This window comes from Triticum dicoccoides, chromosome 7B, assembly GCF_002162155.2.
Source record: "Triticum dicoccoides isolate Atlit2015 ecotype Zavitan chromosome 7B, WEW_v2.0, whole genome shotgun sequence".
In the NCBI taxonomy this organism is placed as follows: domain Eukaryota; kingdom Viridiplantae; phylum Streptophyta; class Magnoliopsida; order Poales; family Poaceae; genus Triticum; species Triticum dicoccoides.
Window position 1 is genome coordinate 73,409,276 of NC_041393.1, and position 9,789 is coordinate 73,419,064.

Genomic DNA, 9,789 nt, shown 5'->3' on the forward strand with positions numbered 1-9,789 from the left:
CCGTGAGGGGGGCCACGCACCGGAGACGTGTGCCGCCTCTTTGGACATGCCACAACACCACCGCGCATGTATGAGGTCGCGGTACGATGCTCCGGTGGCATTGCTACCCCCAGGACCCCCGTCCCGCCTAACCCTGGAGTGGTTGACCACGAGATCTAGCCCTTTGACTTTCCACGGACGGGCTTTGACCAGTGGACCTCTCCACCCGGTTGTGTCAGGTCGGCCCAGAGGGACACCGGGGAGCAACATCCGGGGCCAAACCCACAGCTAAATCCACTTCATGTAGACCCGACGCGTCCGTTCCCCCCCTCCAGGTGCCGGCGCCACACCCCGGAGATGCGTGCCGCCTCTTCGGACATGCCATAACACCATCCGATTGTGGTAGGTCATCCGATATATATAAACACTTGGAGCAAAGTCCCCTTCGTATAGACCCGATGCGGCTGTTCCCCATTCCAGTTGCCGGCTGGCGGCGGCACCGTTCGTGAGGGGGGTCACAACGCTCTGTACAGAACTGAAAAATAATGTATGTATGCTTATTAACACATACTGTATGTAAGTTAGTTAAATAATAATAATAAAGAAAACAATGAAGAAAAAAAAACTATATGTATGCTTATTAACACATACTATATGCTTATTAACATACTATATGCTTATTAACACATACTATATGTATGCTTATTAACACAATCTATATGTATGCTTATTACCACAATCTATATGTATGCTGATTAACACATACTAGATGCTTAATAATAATAATAATACTATATGAAAAAAAGAAAATAAAAGAAAAAAAAACTATGCCGACGGCAAAGCCGTCGGCATAGGTGCGGCCAGGGCAGATGGACAGCGCCGCGGATCGATGACGTGTCGGCTATGCCGACGGCTGCCATCGGCATAGCTCCTGGTCGGTGCGCTCTAGATCGGTGACGTGTCACCCGTATCTATGCTGACGGCCACCCGTCACGGCCGTCGGCATAGATTTGACGTCGTTAGCCGGCCGTGATGACAGTTGTCAGCGGGCCCGCATCTATGCCGACGGCAGCTGTAGGCGTATTCTGGGATAAGCTGACGGCCTATATATGCCGACGGCTGCTGTCAGCGTAGACGCGGATAGCCCGACGGCCATTGTACGCCGACGGCCAGGAGCTAGCTGTCGGCATAGCTCGGACTAGGCCGACGGTAGCCGTCGGCATCTATTTGGCTGTCGGCGTAGAGCCCTGTTCCGGTAGTGCCCCCAGATGATCCACGAACGGAAGGATCTGGGAACAAGATCGGCTCCTCCTTGAAATCCCGCTGACCTCTCGTACTGACAACCGGAAGGAAAGGATAACCTGCTAAATCTATAGAACAATCCTCTGCCACCCGAGCGTAATTGATAATCTTAATAAAAAAGGAAACTGAAACACCATAAATACGCCGTTTCCAAGTAATAGCAGTGTAATTTTCTCTATTGTCTTCACAGTAATTAAAATCCAGTGTTTCCAAAGGTAAAATCGCTGACATAGTCGCTCCCCACTGATTCCTCTCTCTACCATTCAATCCAGAAGAAGGGTTTACCAATTGATTAGGGAACAAATACACATCCTGCGCTATCCCCATATTTTCCCCCAGAACACAATCCGCTAAATCCGTGGATGTCATGGCGCAATTGGTCCCGATCGGATCTTCCCCATATGGAACGGAGGGGATCTCACCTGCCAAGTTACGGATCAAATCCATCGCTCTTTCTCTTGAATGCTGCAGGCACCGCTCCCGATTCTTCGCCCGCCTGAAAATACACCTTGATCTCGTCCGAAACTCCTTCAATTCCTGCCCGCTGAAGAGACCCCCCGACGAGGCCGGCTCCAGGAAGGGGTCCCCCTTTTTCCGGCGGGACCGCCGGCGCCGAGGCCGCCATTCGCTCACTCACTCTGGATCTCCGTCGCCGCCAGATCGCCTAACGAGTTACGAAAGCTTACGTAACTTTCCTCGTTCCTTCTCCTGTCTTAATAATACTAACTAGATGACCCGGTGCGCCAAATGGCGCAGAGACCTGTTTGAAACTATGTTCGCGTTGAAAATATTTGCCTTTTGTAGTAACTTTATGTTTGATCAAGGATAGAGACCATGTCAAACCTGAAGTATTCTGAACGTGTATTTGGACAATGTGCCATTTGGCTCTGTTACCCAAGGTGCAAGGTCCAAATTCAAGCATCAAGGGTAATGATTCTAAACCTTTTATAACAAAAATCTTTGCATTTGTTAGTAACTTCGAGTTTTAGCAAGCACCGACGGTAATAATTCTAAACCTTTTATATGAAAAATTAAGGAATATCTATGTTCAAACTATATACTTTAGCATGTGAAACAAATAAAAACCAAAAATCTGCATGATATGGTATATAGGCATGGTTTAAAGGTCTTTTCGGCTTTTGCTATGTTGGATGGTCTATGATGAGTAAAAGAACCTAACTATTTATCTCAGATCAAATGCGATAGATTTCACACGGAACTCATGCGACCCACTGACATTTGCTGGGCTAGGCCTAACCAGTGAAAAGGGGTTGTCAAGGAGAATATGATATACTCCCTCCGTTCCTAAATGTAAGTCTTTGTAGAGATTTCACTATGAACCACATACAGATGTATATAGATGCATTTTAAGTTTAGATTCATTCATTTTGCTTCGTATGTAGTCTACCTAATGAAATCCATACAAAGACTTATATTTAGGAACGGAGGGAGTATATATTTTTGTGGATATTGGGGGTGAGTGTATCACCACATCATTTGCTGATTTAGGAGAGGCCACAACGGGGTGTCTGTCATCAACTGATACCGAGCCTAGTGAGCGACTATAAGTGAACTTCATGAAAGAAAACTTAAGTTCAAAAAAATTGTAAAGAAAACTTTGCTTGACTGAAAAGGAAACTTTACGCTAGAGAATGTACTGAAACAACATGTAAAGAACACAGCAGATAAAGTTTGGCAAGGCTACTCGAGCAGAGATTTGACAAACGCTCTAGCAAGGTTGATTCTCTGCTTCTATATAATTATTATCTGCTTCCTGCGTGTTACATACATAGAATTTGCTTCATACCACTTGAAGAGATTACACAAACGCTTTGGCAAGGCTACTTGACCAGCCAAAGGCTCTAGTTTTTAAACCATGCCTACATCATAGCACTTTGTCTTTGTCTGGTTAAGCCGGCAGCGGTCAGAGAAGCTACATCTGCAGTGTCATTGTCAACCTAACACAACAAAAAGAAATTCAGGTACATCAAAGAAAGATGAGTGTATACAAGAAACAAAAGGCAGAAAAGGAGCAGCCCAAGGCTAAGCTGATCGGCGTCTTGATTTTGATTTCTCTTGATAGGATTGGTGAATAAAACACGTGTGGCACCATGGGTATTGCAAGATGATTTACTATTGAAGAGAGAAAAAGCATGAATCAAAGATTTAGTACAAAAAAGCAAGACGAATTGAAATCAAAAGCCAAGTCCAGACATGGTACCATGCACCTGCAGCTGAAGGGGTAGCCTTGTTCATTTTTTAAGTCGGTGTCCATGACTACATAAACAAATGCAGATGGTCAGAAAAGAAATAAGTTGGAGACCAGCAAGTTGTGTGGATCAGCACAAATGTAGGAAACACAGCTTATTTATATACCTCAGTTGGTGGTGGATCATCACAGACGCAGAGCATCATAAGAGTATACTGAAACAAAGCTAGTGCATCAATAGTGAGAAAGGAAGGGAGAAAACCTTGGTGAACAGACCAAGGAAGAAGCGCATGTGGTCAGAACTAAAAAAATCATATAGCCTACTCCAACATGGCTGAATAGATGGATCCCAAGAAAAAAAATACAAATCTACAACAACACAGCCGGATATCAAGATTCTTAGAACGAATGCATAAACTAAAAAGCCCAAAAAGAATCATATCCCATTCCAAAAGTACTATATAAACATATCAACACTGTCAAGACAAACGTGTAAACCATAAGACCAAACAAACAATCTGACCCATGAACAAATAAAGAACACCACTAACATGACCCAACATACAAATAGCCATCAAGCATGCCCAAAATATAACTCATTTTAACCTCCTCAAAAGATTGCCTAATTGAATGGGAAAATAAAATAGCTATATCTGTCGGATAGCAAAGTTATGTAGACCCGACTCAGCTGGCCACGGACAAAGAGAACTTTGAAACCAAGATTTCTTCCCTGTCAGCTCATGCACTACTATAACCTGTGAGTAGGAACAGGATGACACCAGGTTGCAATCAAGGACCACTGAATTATGAGAATAGAAAATAAGTAAAAGAAACTACATACTGAGAAAACCCCAACAATTCGGCAATCCATTCCAAGACACGATAAATTCACAAGCCCAATTACATTATACCTCACAGCCGGAACAACAGTGGTCACAACACTTCCATATGCTGGCACAGAGCATCCAACTCTCAGTCCGCAACCTACATCCACCCGAGCAGAACCAGGTCAAACAAACAGGGAAGGGGGAAAAGAGAAAACTTCAAACAGGCTGCAAAAGGCTCATACCGAGACGAAGAGTTGAGTATGGACAGGTTGAGTGTAAGCTCGTGCACCAGCTGCGGTCCTCGTCGCCCACCCAAATGGGTCGCCATCCACTGGACCACCGTATGAGCCGCCTATGACGCTAGGCTGTCGTTGAGTCGCGAAAGAGGGTGTTGAGCGCGGCCGTCGCTGTGTCACCTCAGGATGCCGGTGAGGCCGGGTTCAAATAAGTACATACTATGTTTGATTGGATAAGCACCAACACAGAACAATAGTACACTGCTGTCATATAGCCAACCAATTACAATAGGAATTTGGTGTGGCGTAACTGGATAGTGAGCATGGTGGACAAACGCATGTGTTAACGTGATCTATATAGATACTCACAATCACAGTGCACCGCCCATCACTGTCATAGATGATCTCATCATCCAGGAACAAAGTCTTAATTATATACCAACCATCATGGTGATGTAAGCAGTAGTATAGAAGTCTGAACCTGATTTGCTATAAAACTCATTCTTCTATCGGCAATGTTGCGATCTTCCAAGTAAAAAAATACTCTCGACTCCAAAGACTAACAACCAGCCTTTGCTTTACAGTAGAGAAATCGACACAGAAAAACTGAAAAAACCACACTTGTCTAACCTACTGTCAAAAAAGAGCATGTGCATAACCCATATATCCTAATAGTAACGCTACATCATGCAGGTTCATTAGAGCATTGATCATCATTCTTACTCCAGTATTCAACACCAACAATGAGTCTGCACCTACACCTTGACATACCCCTGCATGCAATCAATCTTAGCTCAATGCAACAGAGCATAGCTCCACAAGCAGATACAACACTGATACTGTAGGTGCAGAGAAAAAGTAGAAGTAGAAATAAAGTAGGTGCATAATTTAAATGTAAGTACAGAAATGAAGGTGAAGTAGAAGTAGAAGCAGAAATAAACTTTAGATGCAGTAATCAAACTAAGTAGGTACTCCCTCCGTGCCTGGAAAGAAAACGTATAAGTTTGTTGGATTAACTTGGTCAAACTTTACATTATTTGACTTTGACCAAAATTGATATGCCTTCTTTTCAAGAACAGAGGGAGTACAATTAAATGTAAATATGAAATGGCGTTGTGTAAATTAACAAAGTGAGATGCAGGTATATAACAAAATAAATAATTTTCTGTCATGATCCCATTATAGCAGATACATCATCAGCATAGGCTGGACTGGCAACATTCCAACCTAAATTTTTATGCAAGGTGAGAAACTAAACCAACCATGTGGAAGACAAAGAAATCAAACTTGCAATCTAGAAAACATGTTTGAGACATAATCATAGAGTAGAAATGTAGTTTTTTTACGGCCCTAGGGAACTAATATGCGCAGTAGCAAACATCAATAAGCCAATCAACAGATAATATTCAAGAGGCAGAAAGGTAGAAGTAGAACCATGAGAGATTTTGTGCATGAGGTAGAACCAAAAATTCAAGAGGCAGCAAATGGCTTTGGATTTACTCTGAAACCGAGCATGTGCGATAGACTACATAATCTTTTTTTCCTGGAATCAGGATTGCATGCTCAACACACTATAATCTCAAAATACTTTGCAGCAAAGAAAACAAATACTCCCTCTGTAAAGAAATATAAGAGCGTTTAGATCACTAAAGATCACTACTTTAGTGATCTAAACGCTCTTATATTTCTTTACGGAAGGAGTATATGGTAGGAAAGTCGAGCCTTGGCCCAGTGAGACGGGAGGCATAGCTCGATGAGAGAAAAATTGCATAGAACATCCACACACTATTGTTCCATACTTCCATGGGCCATGGCCATATCTCTATGGTGGTTGCAGACTTGAGTCCTCCTTTACTAAACCTTTTGTATCTATCTAGCCTGCAAATCAGAGAATAGAAAGACGTCATTGAGCACTTTAGATAAAATTGCATTGGCACAGGCAATACCTAAGACTACACTCTGTAGAGTGCTAGTAGGTTAGAGACATTGGCACAGCTAATTGTATATTATCAAGCACTGATAGGACCTATCTGAATAGCAGAATAACTTCCACAATGAAAAGAACCGACACTTATATTATTGCAAGCCAAATGAACAGATGTAGGAAATCATAATTTGTAGCAAAAGCAAGCTAAATATTCAAACAGAGGATGGCTGATGTCATGGATCAATGAAATAAGTACGTAAAAAAACTAATGTTAATGAACAGGAGGTAAATCTGCACCTGAGATTGAAGAAAGGAAATAGGATGAGTTCATCTTTTATCTGCAGTAGCACATTTAGAAATAACCAGTCTCTTCCTCAATCGTGCAAGTACCCAGGAAAAAAACACTTCCAGCTCATTGGTGAGCAACCTTACTGAAGCTCCTACAAATAGAAAAATGCTGATTTTAGGAGGGGAAATGACAGCAATAACTATCAGGCATAGCTCGCTATAAAGTTGGTACCATTTGTGCATTTAATACTGAGAGCAGTTGCAGCGATAAACAAAATACACAGGAGTATATAAAAGCAGGTCAGTGTACACTAAAATACATCTCTACATGAAAACAAAAGCATGCAAAAATGTAAGTGAACAATTTAACTGTATTTCCTCTGCTTGAGAAACATTTCTCAGCTTTAATGATAAAAAATACCAGGATAAGAAAATTAGGATCAGAGGAAGCTACCATGCGAAGCAACTTTATCTTGATATCAGTGAAAACCAAAGCCTGAAAAATGGAAGAGCGCAGCATAACTGTATTCCTCTGCTTGAGAAATAGCTTCTTATTCAAGCGAAATGCCAAACATCTAGCACAACAGGACACTATAATTATTTTTTAAAGAATGATATCACACAAACAAAATATATATATCCAAACAACATATATACACGCAGAATGGTGAATGCGCCCGATAAAAATGTGAAGAGTGACTGGATACTTTCCCTAAACACATGTTGTTAAACCAACACTTGATCTGAAATAGCAACCTTTGGTCTTACATTAGGTACTTCTCATCTCTAACAAATAATGGCTGTCCATCTAAAACTGAAAGGAGGCTCAACTCTAGGAAATACCTAATCAACCAGGAAGCCTGCTTCTGTTTGCTTGTCCTCTTCCCAGTTGCTCCGCGCCATTCTACAACCACAACAACCCTGGGAAAACAAGGAGAAATCAGCGGAGGAACCAAGCGAATCAAGCAGGAAGCGAAGGTATCATAGACTTTGCGATCTCATTGCTCTGCTCTTGTTGCTGTTGCCGAGATGTCGAGCTGGACACCTGCCATGCGCCTGGCCAATGTCCCTGAGCCCTTCACAAGGAGAGTTCCAAGCCTCGCACCTCCTTCCTCCCCGATGTCCACCGAGTGACTGACAAAAGCAACACCACCAAACCTTGTTCTTATAAAATCACAAATTTATGAGGATAACACACAAGAACTCCTACCCGAAGAGGGAGAGAACGGGAAGGTCGATGGAGAGGGAGGGCGAAGGCTATGGCAGAGGCAAGGACGCCAGGGAGGGGGCGGGGAAAAGGGGGGGCGCGAGTTTGACGGCGGCGAGCGAGCCACGCCACCATGACCACGGCCTCCTCCTCCTCACGCATCCGCCCCCTGCCACCACGACTATCTCCGTACCCGGACCTCGGGGAGGATGAATCTGGAGAGTAGCTAATGGGCGCCGGCTGGGGGGAGCGGTCGGAGAGGCTCTGGCCCGGGTAGCAAACAGGGGAGCCAGCGTCGAGGGAAGAGGAGAGGAGGGGCGGCGTGGGGGAGAGGAGGAGACGAGCGGGGAGAGAGGAGCCGGCTTCGTTGCTTCTTTTTACCCCTCGTCGGTCTAGGGTTCGATGCTTTCCTTACCCAGAATTGGGCAAAAGGCATGCCATTCTCTCGACCCCACACATAATGAGGCCCACTCGTCATCCACTCGCAAAGCAGCCGTGAACGTGGAAAAAAACCAACGGCTGACCAATTGCCAGCAGTCAAAAAAGAGCACAGTAAAAAAATCGCACGGGCCAACGAGCTTCGCGCGTGCGGAGGCCTCAGGTTGGCGGGTAGTCTAGCAGGCTTTATACGTTAGATAATGCTACTACTCTGAATTTCTGACCTAGCTAATGGAGAAGTGTTGTTGCCGCGGCCTTCTCCCTCACTCACCGGAGCTCTACCCCCCTCTCTCTCTCTGGCTCCTCAAAGAAGAAGAGGATAGGAGGAAGAAGGACACAAAGACACAGGTATTTTCCTCGCGCACGTACGCAACCCGCCGCACGAACGGTGTCCTTTTTCCTTGAGCACGAACTCAACTCCTAACCAGCGATACACAGAGGCCAGCCAAGCTTTATATGCGCGCTAGTATGCACGCACTCGCCCATGCCCCGCGCCCCACGCCGTACCTGGCTCGCGCTCCCGTCGTGCCCATACGTAGACGACGCGGCCACCCAACAGCCCTTGACGCGGTCACCCTCCGGCTCCATCGCCAACTGACCAACGCATGCACGCACACACGCCGGCCACTAACCAGCTAACCCATGCACGCACTAACAACCCGCTAGCCAACTACATGCACGTCGGACCATGCCTGGACTATGGCCGGACTATGGCCAGACACACTACACACACATGCACGACGCGCCCGGGCCACCGCGGCTTATTCGTCTAACATTCACCCCCTAAGCCTTGGCTTAGAGAAGTCCGCCATCTTCAACGCCGGCGTCCGCCATCAGCGCGCGCTCTGCTGACGACTCCCTTCGTAGCTGGGGCAGTCACGCTTGAAGTGCCCGCGCTCACCACACTTGTAGCAGCACCCGCGCTTGTTGTCGCCGCTCCCCGATGCCATGCTGCGCCCGTCGTCGTCGCCCCGTGCTCCGCCTTGCTGCCGCTTGCACGCCCGCCACTGCGCCGCCGTGAACAGGAGCTATCCATCCGCCCGCTCGCTGTTGTCCTGCCATCAACGCCGAACTAGCTCGTCGATCTCGCGCAGCCGCCAGAGCGCTTCGTCGAACGCCATTGTCGTCACGTCTTGGAACTGCTCGATGTCAGCGACGACGGGGAAGAGCCGATCCGGCACCGTATCCAGCAGCTTCTTGACGAGCATCGCGTCGTCCAGCCTCTCCCCGAGGTTGGCGTACCTCGCCGCTATCGCCGCGAGCCTCCCACCGTACACGTCGAGCTCCTCGCCATCCGCCATCTTTAGGTGGTCGAACTCACCGTGCAGCGTCGCTAGCCTCGCCGTGCAGACCCGATCGGCGCCGACGAACCTCAC

General features: G+C 46.0%; 1 long non-coding RNA gene across 7 annotated transcripts; it reads right to left on the bottom strand.

Moving 5' to 3' along the window:
- Positions 1-2,980: 2,980 nt before the first annotated feature.
- On the bottom strand, positions 2,981-8,359 carry LOC119338274. 7 transcript variants are annotated; one of them, XR_005163899.1, is made up of 7 exons: positions 7,979-8,359; positions 7,612-7,902; positions 6,778-6,920; positions 4,560-6,431; positions 3,658-4,474; positions 3,503-3,558; positions 2,981-3,414 (listed from the first exon to the last, which is right to left on the bottom strand). It is a non-coding gene; the product is annotated as an uncharacterized LOC119338274 (long non-coding RNA). The 7 variants fall into 7 exon arrangements; XR_005163900.1 differs by having other exon boundaries at positions 3,510-4,474; XR_005163896.1 differs by having other exon boundaries at positions 3,503-4,474.
- Positions 8,360-9,789: the final 1,430 nt, after the last annotated feature.